Here is a 6602-nt window from a genome sequence, read left to right as displayed (position 1 = left end):
GGAGACCCGGGTCCGATTCCCGGCCAATGCAGAAATTGACTTCTGGTCTGCCAGAGGTCTGGTTCTTTAAAGTTGTATCATGTCACTTCTGCTAATCCGTATAACTGATGGCATTTGTAAGCTCAAGGGCAATAACCCGCCATTATGAATTTTGTCATCATTGTGCAGCCACATATTATAAGCCCCTCGTGAAAGAGGTTTTTACTCAAGATCAATAAATGTTCCCCATCTTCCATCTCTTACCAGGAAGCATACCTTCGCTCCCTGTTCGTATCGATCACACAGGGGCGTGTCTTCTCGAGGAGGCCAAGCATTGGTGGTTCAGTGGTAGAATTCTCGCCTGCCACGCGGGAGACCCGGGTCCGATTCCCGGCCAATGCAGAAATTGACTTCTGGTCTGCCAGAGGTTTGGTTCTTTAAAGTTGTATCATGTCACGTCTGCTAATCCATATAACTGATGGCATTTGTAAGCTCAAGGGCAATAACCTGCCATTATGAATTTCTCATCATTGTGCAGCCCCATATTATGTACCCCTCGTAAAAAGGGTTTTTACTCAAGATCAATAAATGTTCCCCATCTTCCATCTCTTACCAGGAAGCATACCTTCACTGCCTGTTCGTATCGATCACACAGGGGCGTGTCTTTTCGAGGCGGCCAAGCATTGGTGGTTCAGTGGTAGAATTCTCGCCTGCCACGCGGGAGACCCGGGTCCGATTCCCGGCCAATGCAGAAATTGACTTCTGGTCTGCCAGAGGTCTGGTTCTTTAAAGTTGTATCATGTCACTTCTGCTAATCCGTATAACTGATGGCATTTGTAAGCTCAAGGGCTTAACCTGCCATTATGAATTTCTCATCATTGTGCAGCCCCATATTATGTACCCCTCGTAAAAAGGGTTTTTACTCAAGATCAATAAATGTTCCCCATCTTCCATCTCTTACCAGGAAGCATACCTTCACTGCCTGTTCGTATCGATCACACAGGGGCGTGTCTTTTCGAGGCGGCCAAGCATTGGTGGTTCAGTGGTAGAATTCTCGCCTGCCACGCGGGAGACCCGGGTCCGATTCCCGGCCAATGCAGAAATTGACTTCTGCTCTGCCAGAGGTCTGGTTCTTTAAAGTTGTATCATGTCACGTCTGCTAATCCATATAACTGATGGCATTTGTAAGCTCAAGGGCAATAACCTGCCATTATGAATTTCTCATCATTGTGCAGCCCCATATTATGTACCCCTCGTAAAAAGGGTTTTTACTCAAGATCAATAAATGTTCCCCATCTTCCATCTCTTACCAGGAAGCATACCTTCACTGCCTGTTCGTATCGATCACACAGGGGCGTGTCTTTTCGAGGCGGCCAAGCATTGGTGGTTCAGTGGTAGAATTCTCGCCTGCCACGCGGGAGACCCGGGTCCGATTCCCGGCCAATGCAGAAATTGACTTCTGGTCTGCCAGAGGTCTGGTTCTTTAAAGTTGTATCATGTCACTTCTGCTAATCCGTATAACTGATGGCATTTGTAAGCTCAAGGGCAATAACCCGCCATTATGAATTTTGTCATCATTGTGCAGCCACATATTATAAGCCCCTCGTGAAAGAGGTTTTTACTCAAGATCAATAAATGTTCCCCATCTTCCATCTCTTACCAGGAAGCATACCTTCGCTCCCTGTTCGTATCGATCACACAGGGGCGTGTCTTCTCGAGGAGGCCAAGCATTGGTGGTTCAGTGGTAGAATTCTCGCCTGCCACGCAGGAGACCCGGGTCCGATTCCCGGCCAATGCAGAAATTGACTTCTGGTCTGCCAGAGGTCTGGTTCTTTAAAGTTGTATCATGTCACGTCTGCTAATCCATATAACTGATGGCATTTGTAAGCTCAAGGGCAATAACCTGCCATTATGAATTTCTCATCATTGTGCAGCCCCATATTATGTACCCCTCGTAAAAAGGGTTTTTACTCAAGATCAATAAATGTTCCCCATCTTCCATCTCTTACCAGGAAGCATACCTTCACTGCCTGTTCGTATCGATCACACAGGGGCGTGTCTTTTCGAGGCGGCCAAGCATTGGTGGTTCAGTGGTAGAATTCTCGCCTGCCACGCGGGAGACCCGGGTCCGATTCCCGGCCAATGCAGAAATTGACTTCTGGTCTGCCAGAGGTCTGGTTCTTTAAAGTTGTATCATGTCACTTCTGCTAATCCGTATAACTGATGGCATTTGTAAGCTCAAGGGCTTAACCTGCCATTATGAATTTCTCATCATTGTGCAGCCCCATATTATGTACCCCTCGTAAAAAGGGTTTTTACTCAAGATCAATAAATGTTCCCCATCTTCCATCTCTTACCAGGAAGCATACCTTCACTGCCTGTTCGTATCGATCACACAGGGGCGTGTCTTTTCGAGGCGGCCAAGCATTGGTGGTTCAGTGGTAGAATTCTCGCCTGCCACGCGGGAGACCCGGGTCCGATTCCCGGCCAATGCAGAAATTGACTTCTGCTCTGCCAGAGGTCTGGTTCTTTAAAGTTGTATCATGTCACTTCTGCTAATCCGTATAACTGATGGCATTTGTAAGCTCAAGGGCAATAACCCGCCATTATGAATTTTGTCATCATTGTGCAGCCACATATTATAAGCCCCTCGTGAAAGAGGTTTTTACTCAAGATCAATAAATGTTCCCCATCTTCCATCTCTTACCAGGAAGCATACCTTCGCTCCCTGTTCGTATCGATCACACAGGGGCGTGTCTTCTCGAGGAGGCCAAGCATTGGTGATTCAGTGGTAGAATTCTCGCCTGCCACGCAGGAGACCCGGGTCCGATTCCCGGCCAATGCAGAAATTGACTTCTGGTCTGCCAGAGGTCTGGTTCTTTAAAGTTTTATCATGTCACGTCTGCTAATCCATATAACTGATGGCATTTGTAAGCTCAAGGGCAATAACCTGCCATTATGAATTTCTCATCATTGTGCAGCCCCATATTATGTACCCCTCGTAAAAAGGGTTTTTACTCAAGATCAATAAATGTTCCCCATCTTCCATCTCTTACCAGGAAGCATACCTTCACTGCCTGTTCGTATCGATCACACAGGGGCGTGTCTTTTCGAGGCAGCCAAGCATTGGTGGTTCAGTGGTAGAATTCTCGCCTGCCACGCGGGAGACCCGGGTCCGATTCCCGGCCAATGCAGAAATTGACTTCTGGTCTGCCAGAGGTCTGGTTCTTTAAAGTTGTATCATGTCACGTCTGCTAATCCATATAACTGATGGCATTTGTAAGCTCAAGGGCAATAACCTGCCATTATGAATTTCTCATCATTGTGCAGCCCCATATTATGTACCCCTCGTAAAAAGGGTTTTTACTCAAGATCAATAAATGTTCCCCATCTTCCATCTCTTACCAGGAAGCATACCTTCACTGCCTGTTCGTATCGATCACACAGGGGCGTGTCTTTTCGAGGCGGCCAAGCATTGGTGGTTCAGTGGTAGAATTCTCGCCTGCCACGCGGGAGACCCGGGTCCGATTCCCGGCCAATGCAGAAATTGACTTCTGGTCTGCCAGAGGTCTGGTTCTTTAAAGTTGTATCATGTCACGTCTGCTAATCCATATAACTGATGGCATTTGTAAGCTCAAGGGCAATAACCTGCCATTATGAATTTCTCATCATTGTGCAGCCCCATATTATGTACCCCTCGTAAAAAGGGTTTTTACTCAAGATCAATAAATGTTCCCCATCTTCCATCTCTTACCAGGAAGCATACCTTCACTGCCTGTTCGTATCGATCACACAGGGGCGTGTCTTTTCGAGGCGGCCAAGCATTGGTGGTTCAGTGGTAGAATTCTCGCCTGCCACGCGGGAGACCCGGGTCCGATTCCCGGCCAATGCAGAAATTGACTTCTGGTCTGCCAGAGGTCTGGTTCTTTAAAGTTGTATCATGTCACTTCTGCTAATCCGTATAACTGATGGCATTTGTAAGCTCAAGGGCAATAACCCGCCATTATGAATTTTGTCATCATTGTGCAGCCACATATTATAAGCCCCTCGTGAAAGAGGTTTTTACTCAAGATCAATAAATGTTCCCCATCTTCCATCTCTTACCAGGAAGCATACCTTCGCTCCCTGTTCGTATCGATCACACAGGGGCGTGTCTTCTCGAGGAGGCCAAGCATTGGTGGTTCAGTGGTAGAATTCTCGCCTGCCACGCGGGAGACCCGGGTCCGATTCCCGGCCAATGCAGAAATTGACTTCTGGTCTGCCAGAGGTTTGGTTCTTTAAAGTTGTATCATGTCACGTCTGCTAATCCATATAACTGATGGCATTTGTAAGCTCAAGGGCAATAACCTGCCATTATGAATTTCTCATCATTGTGCAGCCCCATATTATGTACCCCTCGTAAAAAGGGTTTTTACTCAAGATCAATAAATGTTCCCCATCTTCCATCTCTTACCAGGAAGCATACCTTCACTGCCTGTTCGTATCGATCACACAGGGGCGTGTCTTTTCGAGGCGGCCAAGCATTGGTGGTTCAGTGGTAGAATTCTCGCCTGCCACGCGGGAGACCCGGGTCCGATTCCCGGCCAATGCAGAAATTGACTTCTGGTCTGCCAGAGGTCTGGTTCTTTAAAGTTGTATCATGTCACTTCTGCTAATCCGTATAACTGATGGCATTTGTAAGCTCAAGGGCAATAACCTGCCATTATGAATTTCTCATCATTGTGCAGCCCCATATTATGTACCCCTCGTAAAAAGGGTTTTTACTCAAGATCAATAAATGTTCCCCATCTTCCATCTCTTACCAGGAAGCATACCTTCACTGCCTGTTCGTATCGATCACACAGGGGCGTGTCTTTTCGAGGCGGCCAAGCATTGGTGGTTCAGTGGTAGAATTCTCGCCTGCCACGCGGGAGACCCGGGTCCGATTCCCGGCCAATGCAGAAATTGACTTCTGGTCTGCCAGAGGTCTGGTTCTTTAAAGTTGTATCATGTCACTTCTGCTAATCCGTATAACTGATGGCATTTGTAAGCTCAAGGGCAATAACCCGCCATTATGAATTTTGTCATCATTGTGCAGCCACATATTATAAGCCCCTCGTGAAAGAGGTTTTTACTCAAGATCAATAAATGTTCCCCATCTTCCATCTCTTACCAGGAAGCATACTTTCGCTCCCTGTTCGTATCGATCACACAGGGGCGTGTCTTCTCGAGGAGGCCAAGCATTGGTGGTTCAGTGGTAGAATTCTCGCCTGCCACGCGGGAGACCCGGGTCCGATTCCCGGCCAATGCAGAAATTGACTTCTGGTCTGCCAGAGGTCTGGTTCTTTAAAGTTGTATCATGTCACGTCTGCTAATCCATATAACTGATGGCATTTGTAAGCTCAAGGGCAATAACCTGCCATTATGAATTTCTCATCATTGTGCAGCCCCATATTATGTACCCCTCGTAAAAAGGGTTTTTACTCAAGATCAATAAATGTTCCCCATCTTCCATCTCTTACCAGGAAGCATACCTTCACTGCCTGTTCGTATCGATCACACAGGGGCGTGTCTTTTCGAGGCGGCCAAGCATTGGTGGTTCAGTGGTAGAATTCTCGCCTGCCACGCGGTAGACCCGGGTCCGATTCCCGGCCAATGCAGAAATTGACTTCTGCTCTGCCAGAGGTCTGGTTCTTTAAAGTTGTATCATGTCACTTCTGCTAATCCGTATAACTGATGGCATTTGTAAGCTCAAGGGCAATAACCCGCCATTATGAATTTTGTCATCATTGTGCAGCCACATATTATAAGCCCCTCGTGAAAGAGGTTTTTACTCAAGATCAATAAATGTTCCCCATCTTCCATCTCTTACCAGGAAGCATACCTTCGCTCCCTGTTCGTATCGATCACACAGGGGCGTGTCTTCTCGAGGAGGCCAAGCATTGGTGATTCAGTGGTAGAATTCTCGCCTGCCACGCAGGAGACCCGGGTCCGATTCCCGGCCAATGCAGAAATTGACTTCTGGTCTGCCAGAGGTCTGGTTCTTTAAAGTTTTATCATGTCACGTCTGCTAATCCATATAACTGATGGCATTTGTAAGCTCAAGGGCAATAACCTGCCATTATGAATTTCTCATCATTGTGCAGCCCCATATTATGTACCCCTCGTAAAAAGGGTTTTTACTCAAGATCAATAAATGTTCCCCATCTTCCATCTCTTACCAGGAAGCATACCTTCACTGCCTGTTCGTATCGATCACACAGGGGCGTGTCTTTTCGAGGCAGCCAAGCATTGGTGGTTCAGTGGTAGAATTCTCGCCTGCCACGCGGGAGACCCGGGTCCGATTCCCGGCCAATGCAGAAATTGACTTCTGGTCTGCCAGAGGTCTGGTTCTTTAAAGTTGTATCATGTCACGTCTGCTAATCCATATAACTGATGGCATTTGTAAGCTCAAGGGCAATAACCTGCCATTATGAATTTCTCATCATTGTGCAGCCCCATATTATGTACCCCTCGTAAAAAGGGTTTTTACTCAAGATCAATAAATGTTCCCCATCTTCCATCTCTTACCAGGAAGCATACCTTCACTGCCTGTTCGTATCGATCACACAGGGGCGTGTCTTTTCGAGGCGGCCAAGCATTGG

The sequence above is a fragment of the Scardinius erythrophthalmus genome, assembly GCF_964197995.2.
Source record: "Scardinius erythrophthalmus genome assembly, chromosome: 6".
Lineage (NCBI taxonomy): Eukaryota > Metazoa > Chordata > Actinopteri > Cypriniformes > Leuciscidae > Scardinius > Scardinius erythrophthalmus.
The sequence above is the reverse complement of the archived record's forward strand: the minus strand, read 5'-3'. Positions refer to the sequence as shown.